Source organism: Peromyscus maniculatus, chromosome 12, assembly GCF_049852395.1.
Source record: "Peromyscus maniculatus bairdii isolate BWxNUB_F1_BW_parent chromosome 12, HU_Pman_BW_mat_3.1, whole genome shotgun sequence".
NCBI lineage: Eukaryota > Metazoa > Chordata > Mammalia > Rodentia > Cricetidae > Peromyscus > Peromyscus maniculatus.
The window spans coordinates 54,237,659-54,251,784 of NC_134863.1; the positions used below are offsets into that span (position 1 = coordinate 54,237,659).

The 14,126-nt window shown below is 37.6% G+C and overlaps 1 protein-coding gene and 1 long non-coding RNA gene across 4 annotated transcripts in view; both read right to left on the bottom strand.

Annotated features, from left to right (window-relative positions):
- The window catches only part of Csnk2a2ip (casein kinase 2 subunit alpha' interacting protein), a 171,525-nt gene that overhangs the window by 35,560 nt on the left and 121,839 nt on the right, over positions 1–14,126 (bottom strand). The window lies entirely within an intron of this gene.
- On the bottom strand, positions 428–13,730 carry LOC143268144 (uncharacterized). Its single transcript, XR_013043799.1, has 3 exons — positions 13,470–13,730; positions 1,430–1,575; positions 428–949 (listed from the first exon to the last, which is right to left on the bottom strand). It is a non-coding gene; the product is annotated as an uncharacterized LOC143268144 (long non-coding RNA).

Sequence of the window (14,126 nt, forward strand, 5' to 3'; positions counted from 1 at the left end):
GGGGGAGAAGGGGAGAAAAGAGGACAGGGGAATCCGTGGCTAATATGTAAAATTAAATTAATCACAATAATACATAAATAAATAGTTTGAAACACCAATGTAAAGTGACGCCAAAATAGCTAAATAAATATGGGACACACAAATAATTGAATTATGTAAGCAAAATTTTAAAATGAATATAACTGTTCATTAATTAGAGGAAATTGGAAATGTAATACTGAAAGAAGAATCCAGAAGATTTTTAACACTTCTATAAATTAAATCATGAAGGGTTGGAAATGAAGGTTTGTGTAATGAGGCTAGAAAGAGGGAAAAAAAGAGAAACAAATTAAAAAAACGCAAAAGGGATCATGCATGGATTACTGGTGTTTCAGAAATAAACTGCTTTTCATTTAATCTTTCTAAAAATGTATCACTCAGGCAGTAACATTATATAACTCTGAATACAAACAAGGCATCTGTATAATTATCTTTTGTGTGGTGTTTCCTAGGATGAAACAAACAAACACAGATATGAGATCAATAAAAGACCAAAGCAGCAGTTCTACCAGAGTCTAACCTGATGACCCAATGAGTTTATTGGAGTTATTTATAGACATGCAGGTAGGGATCACATACAAGAGCATGCAGCTTTATCACTGGTGATGACGCATGAAAGTCTCACTCCTGGAGCCTCCTGCATGACTTGCAGGCAGCTACATGGATGTTTCCAATGGCCTGCAACATATCATCTTGGTTAGGGGAAAGGAGTTGTAAATTTTGTAAGATTCGGGAACTTCCTGAGACTTGTAGTTACATATTTCCTGGACCCTGCAAATTCTATCTACTTTATGAGTCATAAAAAAACCTCCTTCCAGGATGGAGTATTTCAGTTGAGAGAAACTTGCTGCATGATGTCACTTGTGTCCCTTCTTCACATATCCTGATCATGTCTTTGGCTTAACATTCCCTACCAAAACACAGAAATCTTTTGAGCATAAGGAGCTATATTTGTGTTCTACTAAACAGATGAATTAAATTTTAGTGACTTTCTCTAAAGGTGTATATTTAGATTGTTTTAATTTTGTGTCTACTAAAACATATGCCACAATGAATATCTTACAAATGTCTTTGGAAACTTATAAAACACAACTATACCTTTCTTACAAATTATTATTTTACTTATGTAAGTTTAACTACAGAATAAATGCCTAAACAGAAGTGATAAATTAAAGATTATATAAATTTTAATTATCTATTGTTATCTTCAGATACAAGGGATAATTTTATTCAAAACTAGATTAGACATGTAGAGTTTCTGTTTTTAATGTTTATATATTTGAGCCATATGAAATTTATTTTAATATGAAGTAGTGTTTATATAATTTGAATGAATCTGTTGTATCAGTAACAGGGACTGAAGTATCATTTCCTCACATTTCCTACTTACCAGTTTTTTCCTATGATGTTCAATCTTTCATTTATTTGCATTCCTCTTGATAACATAAAACTTATATTCATGCTGTAGTATTGTGTTTTAAATGTCGCTTTTTCTTAATGCCTTTCATCAATATATCCTTTGATATTTTCAAATGGCTGCTTTGCAAGAATAAATTACAATTTTGTCACATTTGAGGAAGTTTGTCATAGTAGTTTATGTGGATAAAATTTTGTTTATTGGTCACTCTTTGAAGTATTATCATATTAAATATTTTAATACAACAGGATAGGAACTAATCATATTGGCTTCTTTAATTTTCTTCTTAAATTTTCTTCACATGAGCATTTTGTTTTCTAGCTAAGCTTTTCTACATTATATTATCTTTTAATTGCATTAGTGGATGGCCTCATTCATTGTATTTCTAAGTTCATTAATTTTAAATTGTTAATTAAAATATAATACATCTTTTCTTCCCTTCCCTTTTCTTACTTAAACCTTTCCCATATCCCCTCCTTCAGGCCCTTCCATATCATACCTTCTTAGTTCTTCTCAAATTAGTGGGCTTTCTTTTTTTGTTATTGTACATACATGTGCAGACAAATTTCTAAATGGTCTTATTAAATAAAAAGCACAGAGCCTTAGAGAGATCAGGGAAATAGGAATAGCCACCAGCTAACCTTACCTCATCAACTCTGCAGCTTCCAAATGTCAGCTACTTCATGTCTACCCACGCCTTTATTGTCTTGCTTTCCTGTCCTCTCATTGGCTCTTAGCCCAGCTACCTCACTTCCTTTTCACTGCCTATCTATATAGACTTCCAGGTCTCTATGTTTGGTACTGGGATTAAAGGCATGTGTCACCTCGCTTAGCTCTGTTCCCTAGTATAGCCTTGAACACACAGAGACCCTGTCTGCTAAGTGATCAGATTAAGGGCATGTGCTACCACCAACTGACTTCTATGTTTACTTAAAATGGCTTGCTATTTCCTCTGATCTCCAGGCAAACTTTATTAAAGCACAAATAGAATATCACCACATACATGCACACACAAAAGTACCTTCAACCTGGTGAGTTTATTTAGTGTTACTTATATGTACATGATTTCATGGCTGACCACGTTGTTTTAGATAATGAATTAGGAAGCTCTGTCCTGGGGAAGACTATTTTTCCTGCTTTCACCATTCCTTAGTTGTCTTTAGTTCTTGTCTATGGGTGGGGGCCTGTGAGATTTCTCCCTTCTACATTATCAAGTCTATTTGTGTTGTTATTGTTCGGGTCTTGTTAAGGCAGCCAGAAGTAGTTTGTCATTTCTAGGAGATACTACATAAGAAAGCCAATAATTTTCTATAATAATTTTCAAAATTATTTTGCGAGATACTTCTACCTTTGAAATTTTTAGTTATATAATCATGTTATATACAACAAGAATAACAATTTCACACTTTCGTTCCCATTTTGACATTCATTATAACTTTCTCTTGACAATCTGCATTGGTGAGAAATTTTCTAACAATGTTAAATAATAATGATGATAACAAGTTGCTGTCCATGTCTGTAGACTTACTGCTGCCAAAATGTAAGAGTTTAAAACAAAACCAATATTTTTTCTTTCATATTTCTCTGCTCATTTTTGATATATCTTGGAAATTCTTCTGCTGTTTTTATTTAGAGTTGTTTTTCTAGATAGCCTTGGTCCTGGAGACCAGATGGAACACTGTCCCTGCGAAGTTTATCTTGTTTCCACATCCTGCCACAGCATCCCACTCTTCTTGTTCTTACAGCACATTTTTTTTTTCTATAACATACTGAGACTTTCAACACTGAAATTCTGAAGTGCATAGTTAGTCCCAATAACTTGGGAGGGGGAGGCAGGTGGATCTCTGTGAATTCTAAATCAACCTGGTCTATATAATGTGTTCCAGGACAGCCAGAACTACCCAATGAGACCATGTCTCAAAACAAAATGAGAAAGGGAAATGGGGCATGAATAAAAATGGCCAGGATTTTCTTGGGTCTTAAACTCAGATCCAGTTAAAATATTTCTGCCACCTTCCCTTGTAAGGTCTTACATTAACACTCTGAATCATTTTCAAAAAGCAGGAAAACTTTATTCCCTAATGGAAAGTGACAAAGACATGGTTAAATTTAACTGTTCGACATAACCTATAACAATTTGGGCATGGTTCAGTTATCCCCCACAGTTTCCTATGGTGGTTCTTTGAGCCTCAGGATGGTAAAATTGGAAAGTTAAAGAGTTTTTAAGTGTTGGGACTAATGAGGGGTTCTTTGCTCCATTGGAGATGCGCCATCAACATACATAAAGATGCGAGAAGGCCAGCAAAATACAATGATAGACTCCTAGTATCTCAGTTAAGAACTAGGCTTCAACCATAGAGGCTATATATATAGCATGGAGGTCCCTAGGATGACTGTGGCATATAATCAATTTCAGTTTTACTCAATTATTGAAAAAAAATAGCCAAATGAATGGAAACACATGAACTATGAACCAAAGGCTGAGGGGCTCCCAGCTGGATCAGGCCCTCTGAATAGGTGAGACAGTTGATTGGCTTGATCAGTTTGGGAGGCATCTAGGCAGTGGGACCAAGTCCTGTGCTCATTCCATGAGTTGGCTGTTTGAAACCAGGAACTTATGCAGGGACACTTGGCTTAGTCTGGGAGGAAGGGACTGGACCTCCCTGGACTGAGTCTACCAAGTTGATCACAGTCCTCGGGGGAGGACTTGTCCTGGAGGAGGTGGGAATGGAGGGTGGGCTGGGGGTAAGGGGAGGGCGTGGGAGGGGGGAGAATAGGGGAACCCATGGCTGATATGTAGAACTGAATGGTATTGTAAAATAAAAAATATATATCACAAAAAAAAAAAAAAGAACTAGGCTTCAGTTCCCACCTCTTGAAACTGGAGTTTCTGAAAGAACCACAAACGATGGACAATCAGTCTCTAGCGCCCCCCATCCCACTCCCCACACACAGCAAGGATGAGGTGAACTGCAAATACCAGGCCTGAGCTAGCCCCCACAGTATCTCAAGGCAAAGACCAAATAGTGACAAATCTTCTAATACGCCCCACCCCAACCAGGAAATTAACCAAATTTGCCCAAAGATGGTGAAACTATAGCCTTCGCCAACCCCTGCTAGCCCTAACTAATTAGGAACAGACAAATATGATTGCCACTCATGTAAGCCAATCCTAGAATGACCTCACTGCCCTTAGAATTCCTCTGGCTGTGTATGAGAGCCTACAAGCTTCTCTCATGGTCGTCATTTTGCCTTTGTGTCAGATGTGCGGCCCCAGCATGCTGGAACTCTTACTCTCGAGATAATTGCTGATTGCATATGGTGGATGGTGGTCTTTTGTGGGACTTCTCTAGGACTCTAACAAGATATTTCTTATTGGATCCTTGTTCTCTTGAGAAGTTTGCTATAAAAGGCTGGGTTTGACTTACAGATGATGTAAAACCAAAAACAGGTTTTGTTGTCAGAATGAAAGTATGCACAGTAGTGAATTCTTGGACTAGAACTGAGCCTTACTCTGTAAGGCTCTGTGGCTTGTGGTTCTAATCTTTGTGCTCTTGGCTTCATCCTGGGGCTTTTGTTCCATAAGGAACAATACAGGTAAATTAGTGAGCTTCCTGTCATAGGAGATATGATGCCTAGAGTATTCTTATTTCCCTCCCTTTCAGAGCATATGAATACAATTTTTTTAAACTATGCTGTGGTGATATTTTATTTGTACTGAAATGTTATTTTAATTTTATGTTAATAAATAAAGGTGCCCTGGGGTCAGAGCTATTAGAGCCATAGTAAGAGCGTGGTGGTTAGAAGAGCTAGGTAGATTTCTGTGTGTTCAGGGATACAGCCAGTATTGGAGACATACGCCTTTAAGACCTGGAGGGCGGTACTTACAGGCAGTGATGAGGCAGTCATGTGGTTGGGTTTACAACCAATGAGAAGGCAGAACAGAAAGATTATTTAAACAGGGACACAGGAAGTACCTCGCTCTCTCGGGGAAGCTAGGAGCACTGCAGGAGGTAAGATTTTATCTCTGAGCTCTGACCTCTCGGCTTTTCTCTTTTACCTTGGCTCTGTGTTTCTTATTTTAATAATACGATTGGTTACATCTACATCTGGCGCCCAACGTGACAAGAATCCATTAAAAACTGCTTGGGGCCGGCTCCCTAGCCGGAGCAGCCGGCTCCCTAGCCCCAGCCCAGGTCTGCTTGGGCTCAGGCCGGACTGTGAGCTGCTTGCTTAAAGCCAGTGCTACAAACAGCTCAGGCCTGCCCTGCTAAACAGGGCCCCTGGCTGTAAAGCCAAGCCTTGACTCGGCTCAGAGGGAACAAGTGGCTGGCTTTAAGCTTTAGCCGGCTACCCCTTCGCTTTCACTTTCACTTTCACTTTCACTTTCACTTTCGCTTTTGCTTTCTCTCTTGCTTAATCTCTGTCTCTCTGTTTCTCTCTCTCTCTCTCTCTCTCTCTCTCTCTCTCTCTGGATTTACACCTAGGACTCTAGGTGGCTGTTTTGAAATTCGCTCGGATTTCTACTGTTCTACGCAGATTTGGTAAGTCATAAAGGAAACTATTTAAAAGACAAATTTTTTCCACATTTAAAAAAATGGGTTTCCTGTGTACATTGGAAGAAAATTGGGTTTTGTTTGAAATTTTAGGCAGTCTGACAATGGAACAACTATATGAAAAGATTAGTATTATGGGAATTATGCAGTTAATCACCATGCTTATTCTCATTTTACTATTTAAAAAGATAGTCGATTTAAGTGCCAGGATAACAGCTTTAGAAAAACCTGTTAATTTTAACAGTGAAGTTGGTTCAAGTTTGGATCATAAGGTTACAGAAAGAAAGCCTGTTTTCACACAATCATCCTTAATTTATCCTGTAACCGTACAGCAGATGCCTGATCAAATGGCTACACAAAATATCTGGGCTCCAATTGAACTGATGGATTTTAAAAGGTTTAAGGAGGCAATAGTATCTTATGGCATGCATTCCCCATATGTAAAGCAAATGTTAAACTCTTGGTCAACATATAATAGGATTATACCACAGGACTGGCGGGACCTTGCACAAGCTGTTCTGGAACCCAGCCAGAGAATTCAATTTCTGACTTGGTTTAAGGAGGAAGCTAGAAACGTAGAAACACAATGGAGGGATAAAGGAATACAAGTTTGTCAGGATCAGCTTATTGGAGAAGGCCAATATGCTTCAATACAAACACAATGTTTATATGATGTTCAAACCGTAATTTTATGTCGAATGGCAGCCTTGAATGCATGGGACAGAGTTGATGAACCAGGAAAAAAAACATGAGTCATTCACAAAGGTTATGCAAGGCCCTAAAGAATCTTTCACAGATTTTTTAGAAAGACTGGCTTCAGCAGTAAACAGAATGGTCTCAGGATCAGAAGCTAGTAAGGCAATAATTGAAGCTTTGGCATTTGAGAATGCGAATGCAGCATGCAAAAGAATAATCAGGCCGCTAAGGGCAAGATCTGCACCTTTGGAAGATTGGATTAGAGAAACAATTAATGTTGAGGTTGATGAGCATGATACGTGGGTAGGAGAAGTAATTTCAAAAGGTTTGAGGAGTGTTAGATGTTTTGGGTGTGGAAAGCAAGGACATTTTAAAAGGGACTGTAAACAGGTCAATCCTAGAAGCAATGTTTCTTCAAGGAACAATGGCAACAGAATGCCCCTTCCTTCTGGAGTATGCAGAAGGTGTGGTAAGGGAAAACACTGGACCAACGAATGTAGATCAACAAAGGACAGACAGGGTAATCCTTTGCCTCAGTTTTCGGGAAACTCCCGGAGGGGCCTCATGCAGGCCCCCATAGCAAAACCAGTTCAAACCTTTCCTGCAGCTGTAGAGGAAATCCCTGCTCTGAGCGATTAAATAACCAAATGACTATTGGAATAAATCAGGCTGGTCAGGATGATGAAAAAGAAAGAATAGAAAATTCAGGAGAAAACATAAAGAAAATTTTTTGGCAAACTTCTATTAATGAACAGAGACCAAAATTAACGATAAAAATAAATGGTGTTTTGTTGTCTGGTCTGGTAGACACAGGTGCGGACATTACCATAATTGCACCAGAATTTTGGCATCCAGCTTGGCCTCTTCAGGAGGTAAACGTTCAACTGTTAGGAATTGGGACATTATCTGGAGTGAAACAGAGTGCAAGATGGCTGGAATGTATAGGTCCAGAAGGACAGAGAGGAAAATTAAAACCATATGTCGCTAACATAGCTATGAACCTGTGGGGTCGAGACTTGTTGCAACAATGGAATACTCAGATTAAAATCCCTCCAATCTCAGAAACAAATCATAAACTAGCACATGTTTCTGAGAGAAATATTAGAAGGCATTATTTTGAGTGGTCACCAGCCATCCATATTATACAGGAACAGGGCACAACAACTGATAATCTTCCAAAAATACCAACAGCTCTACCTTTAAAATGGTTAACAGACAAGCCTGTATGGGTTCAGCAATGGCCTTTAACAACAGAGAAACTCCAGGCTTTAGAAGAGCTGGTAGAAGAACAGTTAAATGCTCAGCATATTGAACAGTCAACCAGCCCTTGGAATTCTCCTGTATTTGTTATTAAAAAGAAATCTGGTAAATGGAGAATGGTAACAGACCTTAGAGCAATTAACAAAGTAATTCAGCCGATGGGCTCTCTACAATCTGGAATTCCTTTGCCTACTCTGTTACCAAAAGGATGGCCTCTCATAGTTATTGATTTAAAAGACTGTTTCTTTTCAATACCCTTACAAGAAAAGGACAAAGAAAGATTTGCTTTCACAGTGCCTACTTATAATAATTCTCAACCGGTTAAAAGATTTCAATGGAGGGTCCTCCCACAGGGAATGTTAAATAGCCCAACTCTGTGCCAATATTTTGTACAACAGCCATTGGAAGTGATACGTAAAAAATTTCCTAAATCTATAATTTATCATTATATGGATGATATTTTACTAGCTGACTCAAATGCAGATACTTTAGAAAGAATGTTTGAAGAAGTAAAGAAAATTTTGCCTTGCTGGGGATTACAAATTGCTCCTGAAAAAATACAAAGAGGAGATTCTATTAATTATTTAGGATATAAAATAGAGCTACAAAAAATTAGACCCCAAAAGGTGCAAATTAGGAGAGATAGACTACAGACTCTTAATGACTTTCAAAGATTATTTGGAGATATTTCTCATCTACGAACTATTGTTGGGGTAAAAAATGATGAACTGACTAATTTGTTCAAAACCTTAGAAGGTGACAAGGACTTAAATAGTCCAAGAGAATTATCACCTGAAGCTGAGAAAGAATTGGCCTTGGTAGAAAAGAAAGTACATGAAGGGCACGTGGATCGTATTGATCCAAAGCTGGATTGCATTTTGGTTATTTTACCCTCTAGGCATTCCCCTACTGGAATATTAATGCAGAGGGAAGATATTATATTGGAATGGATATTTTTACCAAATAAACCAAATAAAAAATTAAAAACTTATGGGGAAAAAATCTCTGACTTGATTTGGAAAGGAAAATTGAGACTTCGTCAATTAGCAGGAATAGACCCAGCAGAAATTGTCGTACCTTTAACTAAGGAGGACATTGAAAAATTATGGACAGAAAGTGAACCTTGGCAAAGAGCTTGCAGTAATTTTTTGGGAGAAATTAACAGCAAATATCCCAAAAGCAACAGAATTGATTTTATAAAGAGAGCTGATTGGATCTTGCCTCGAATTGTACGGCAAAAACCCATATCTGGAGTTCGTACATTTTATACAGATGCCAACAAACAAGGAAAGGCAGGTTACAAATCAGAAAATTTAAGTAAAGTGGTACAAAGTCCTTATAATTCAGTGCAAAAATCAGAATTGTATGCTATTCTCTTGGTATTAATGGATTTTTCAGAACCTCTCAACATAGTAACTGACTCTCAGTATGCTGAAAGAGTGGTATTACATATTGAGACTGCAGAATTTATCCCTGATGCTTCAGAATTAACTTCACTATTTATTCAATTACAAGATACAATCAGGAAAAGGAGTCATCCTTTATATATAACTCACATCCGATCTCATACTGGTCTGCCAGGCCCTTTAGCACAAGGCAATGATGAGATTGATAAATTATTGATAGGAAATGTGCTGGAGGCCTCAGACTTTCATAAAAAACATCATGTCAATAGTAAAGGTTTAAAAAAGGATTTTCCCATAACCTGGCAACAAGCCAAAGAAATAGTAAAGAAATGTCCTACTTGTTCCTTCTATAATCAAACACCATTACCAGCAGGATGTAACCCAAAGGGTACTCAGAGGAATGAAATCTGGCAGATGGACGTGTTTCACTTTGCAGAATTTGGAAAATTGAAATATGTACACCACACAATTGATACTTATTCAGGATTTCAATGGACAACTGCTTTGAGTTCTGAAAAAGCTGATTCTGTAATCACTCATTTGCTAGAAGTTATGGCCATCATGGGTATACCTGCACAAATCAAAACTGACAATGCTCCATCATATGTCTCTGTTAAAATGAAACAGTTTTTTGCTTATTACAATATAAAGCATATTACAGGTATACCACATAATCCTACAGGTCAAGCAGTTATAGAAAGGTCAAACAGAACTCTAAAGGATATGCTAAATAAACAGAAAGGAGTAACAAAAACCCCCAGAAATAGACTGCATAATGCTCTATTAACTTTGAATTTTCTGAATGCCAATGAGAAAGGAACAACAGCTGCAGAGAGACATTGGGTAATAGAAAAAACTACAGAATTAAATCAGCCTATATACTTTAAGGATGTGCTGACCTCAGAATGGAAGCCAGGGTATGTATTACGTTGGGGACGAGGTTTTGCTTTTGTTTCTACAGGAGAAGATAAGCTGTGGATACCATCAAAATTGATAAAGGTTCGATTTGAACAAGAGAAACCTCTTAATTAGAGGAGGTGATAGTTCATCAACCAGCATGAACATCCAATTTAAACTAACTTGTACCTATAACACATGTCTTTTCCTTTAATCAGATAATAACTTGCCAAAAAGGAACATCCCCAAAATTAGTCTTGGGGGAAGGTTTTTGTTTTTGTCTTTTAGGAGAATGAAGGTTAAGGAATCTGAAGGACACAAGACAAATGAGACAACTGAAGAAAAGGGACAAATCATCTATCCCAGGAAACAGAGTATATTGGAGTATATGGCATATGGGTATATATTATCTAAAAAATTTTATGTCTTCTTAAATGTTTGTTTCTGCTTTTCTCTAAAGATTTAACACTATTGGTTTTCTAATAGTCCCAGTTCAATTAAAATTTAAAGCTGACTTTGGAGTTGGAGAATGGCTCTCTCCTTCTTTAAACTCAAGCATGTTGTTAAAATGAAAATACAAACTCCCTGTATCATGACAGAATAAAAGAGCCATTTTCTGCTATGGGACAGGACAAAAGCCAAATTAATTAAGGGACTATTCTATTACTAATCTCAACTCTTTGATTCTATTCTGATTCTTTAAACTTTTCTTAAAGTATAAATTTTATATCAAAATTTACAAGATTAATATATATATATACCTTTTAAACTTTGTTAAGATATGAATGGTCATATAGAGTACTAACTAATTCTAGAAAAAAGGCTTCAGTTAGCTGCATATATATGTCTTTGTGTTCGAGTCTCTTATCAGTTTTCTGCAGGAAATCACGGCCAGGCCTAACATCAACTGAAGTCTCCGGAAAGAAGATGGGGCCCCACCACAACAACAACAACAACAACAATTCCACGTGGACAATAATAATATCACTAAGCTGACAAACATCATCTACAGATCAGCTTTGAACTACAAGGTGCTCAGAACAATTTTGAGATGACTAGCTGAGATGATCCAGTCTCAAAGACTACTTGAATAAGGACTTGAGATAAACCCTGAACTTTGGCTTTATACACAGACTGGATAATAATGAAGGATATAGTTACCTTTCCTAGAATTTGACAATTAACCTAAAAAATTTTCTTTCAGGATAAAGATAACTTCGCCCATACCCAGCAGGAAGCAATTTTAAGAATGACGCCCACATTCCCAAAGAGGTGGTGTGGGGCGGGTGGGTTTTTTTTTGGTTCTTTTAATGGGTTTTGGGTCTGGGATAATTTTCATTATTTAGGGGGGTAGGTTACAAGTTGTCAAGGGTTAGGAAAAAGGCTAAGCAAAGGAGATTAGATTTAAGGTTCTTGTTTTAAAAAAAAAAAAAAGAAAGAAAGAAAGAAAAGAAAAGAAAAAGACAATTACTAGTTTTAAATACTTTACATTATTACCAACTATTAGGATATAAAGAAATTAAAGTTAGTAGTTAGACATTACAATAGAAATTGTAGTCATATTAGATATGTTTTAAAAATTGAGCAGATGTATTTTAGACAGGTCATCTTCAAACCCTTCAGAGATCTACAGAATATGGCATTTAAAATGTTTTAATAACTTAGAAATTTTTCTTTTTTTGAGACATGTCGGCTCCTGGCAGTACTAATCTACTTCAGAGAAAATATGGGCATTGAAGAAACTGCATATGGAGTTGACTTTCATTGTGGCAAAAGTTAGCCACTGGACAACAAAGTATCCTCAAATCAACAGGACAAAATGGACAGACAGAACACGAAACAAAGGACTACTGATTCTTGCCAAAACAAGTGTGGTTATGGCTTTATCAAAAGGCATCTTCTGAGGCCAGGACAATATGGCACCATCCCTGAAGTGGTCTTCGCAATCCGGAAAAGGTACAGTGTCCTTTTCTTTGAAGGCAGCTGAACAGGCAGTGGGCCGATGGCTTCTGTTGTGCAATGGAACAGCAACTGAAAGCTCACGCCTCTCAATAGTAGACTGGCATTTAATAGAGGGATGTGGAGAAGGGCATGCTTAGATGAAGCCATATATACACAGCCAAGAAGAATGGACAGCTGAATTCAAAAACCATCAACAATTTCCAGAATTTAAAATCCTGAATCATGACATGACACTAGTGGAATTCAGGTGTTTCTGGTACATGGACTGCTCTCACCCAGTGTGAGGTTGAACTGTTGACCTTGTGTACAACCTACTTCACAAATGAGTCTGTCAGATACGCTAAGCCTATAGGCTGAAGATGATGCCCCAACACTGTGGAGAAACCTCAGGTGACTGTCCAGGCAGCTGGCTGTTTCTGTCAACTCACAAAATTTTTGGAAGTTGCTTTTGTGCACTTCCTGTTTTTATTTTTGTTAGCTAATATTATTTCCTTCTTGGGTCTCTGAGGGAGTTGAAGATTAGTTAGTTATAGTTGAAGATTAATTAGGATAGAAAGTGAATTAGATACATTTTGGACTTACTAAAATAGGATAGATAAGGGAATTATTTTCTCTGATTTGTCAAATACAAATGGACTAGACATCGTTTAGGTATTTGTTACTTGTATATATTGTATATAGTTATTGTACTTTTGTATATAGTTTTTCTTTTGTTAGTTATAACCTTTTGCCTTTTTTCTTTTTATTAAAATAGAAAAGGGGAAATGTGGTGATATTTTATTTGTACTGAAATGTTATTTTAATTTTATGTTAATAAATAAAGTTGCCCTGGGGTCAGAGCTATTAGAGCCATAGTAAGAGCGTGGTGGTTAGAAGAGCTAGGTAGATTTCTGTGTGTTCAGGGATACAGCCAGTATTGGAGACATACGCCTTTAAGACCTGGAGGGCGGTACTTACAGGCAGTGATGAGGCAGTCATGTGGTTGGGTTTACAACCAATGAGAAGGCAGAACAGAAAGATTATTTAAACAGGGACACAGGAAGTACCTCGCTCTCTCGGGGAAGCTAGGAGCACTGCAGGAGGTAAGATTTTATCTCTGAGCTCTGACCTCTCGGCTTTTCTCTTTTACCTTGGCTCTGTGTATCTTATTTTAATAATACGATTGGTTACATCTACACTATGCAACTTGTGTATCACAACAATTTACTCCAGTAAATAAAAGTCATACTCACTTACCTTTTCAATAGCTCCTCTCTACCTTAAACTGATAGCCAAAGGACTATGAAATAGCACCATTAAAATTCTTAGTAGCCTCTTGGGAGGTGTATTCCTGGAGACCTCTGATTCTTCCTCTCTCAGAAGCCATTAATTGCCTTTAGCTCTTCAATAGGGGTGAGATATTGTGAGGTTTCCTTGATCCCAGATGGGATGTCAACTATTATTGTCACTGTGAAGGTCATGTTTAGCACCACATTGTTCAGATGTCATGGGTTCAGTATCCCTGTCATAATCAGAAGAACTTCAGAGAAGACAGACATGATTTGGACTTGGGGCTTTCACAATATCTCCAGCCCCAAGTGGTAATCCGTAAATACACACAAATGTGAGCAATGCTAAATGGACTCAACAACAATAATGAAAGAATATGGTGGGATGAAGTTGAGATGAAATGGATGGGGCACTAGAGGAGTTGTGCGGTGAGGAGGAATGTGGGATAGAAATGATTTAGAGTGAGTACTCATGTATGAAATTCTCAAAACTAATAATAAATTGTGTAAAAGGTTCTTAGCAGCCTTGCTATCTAGCAGAGGCCCAGACTCTCTCTCAGCTGTAGAAGAGGTACACCACTAACCTAGGGCCTCAGGGGGCTCCTTGACTCCTCTAGTTTGAAAG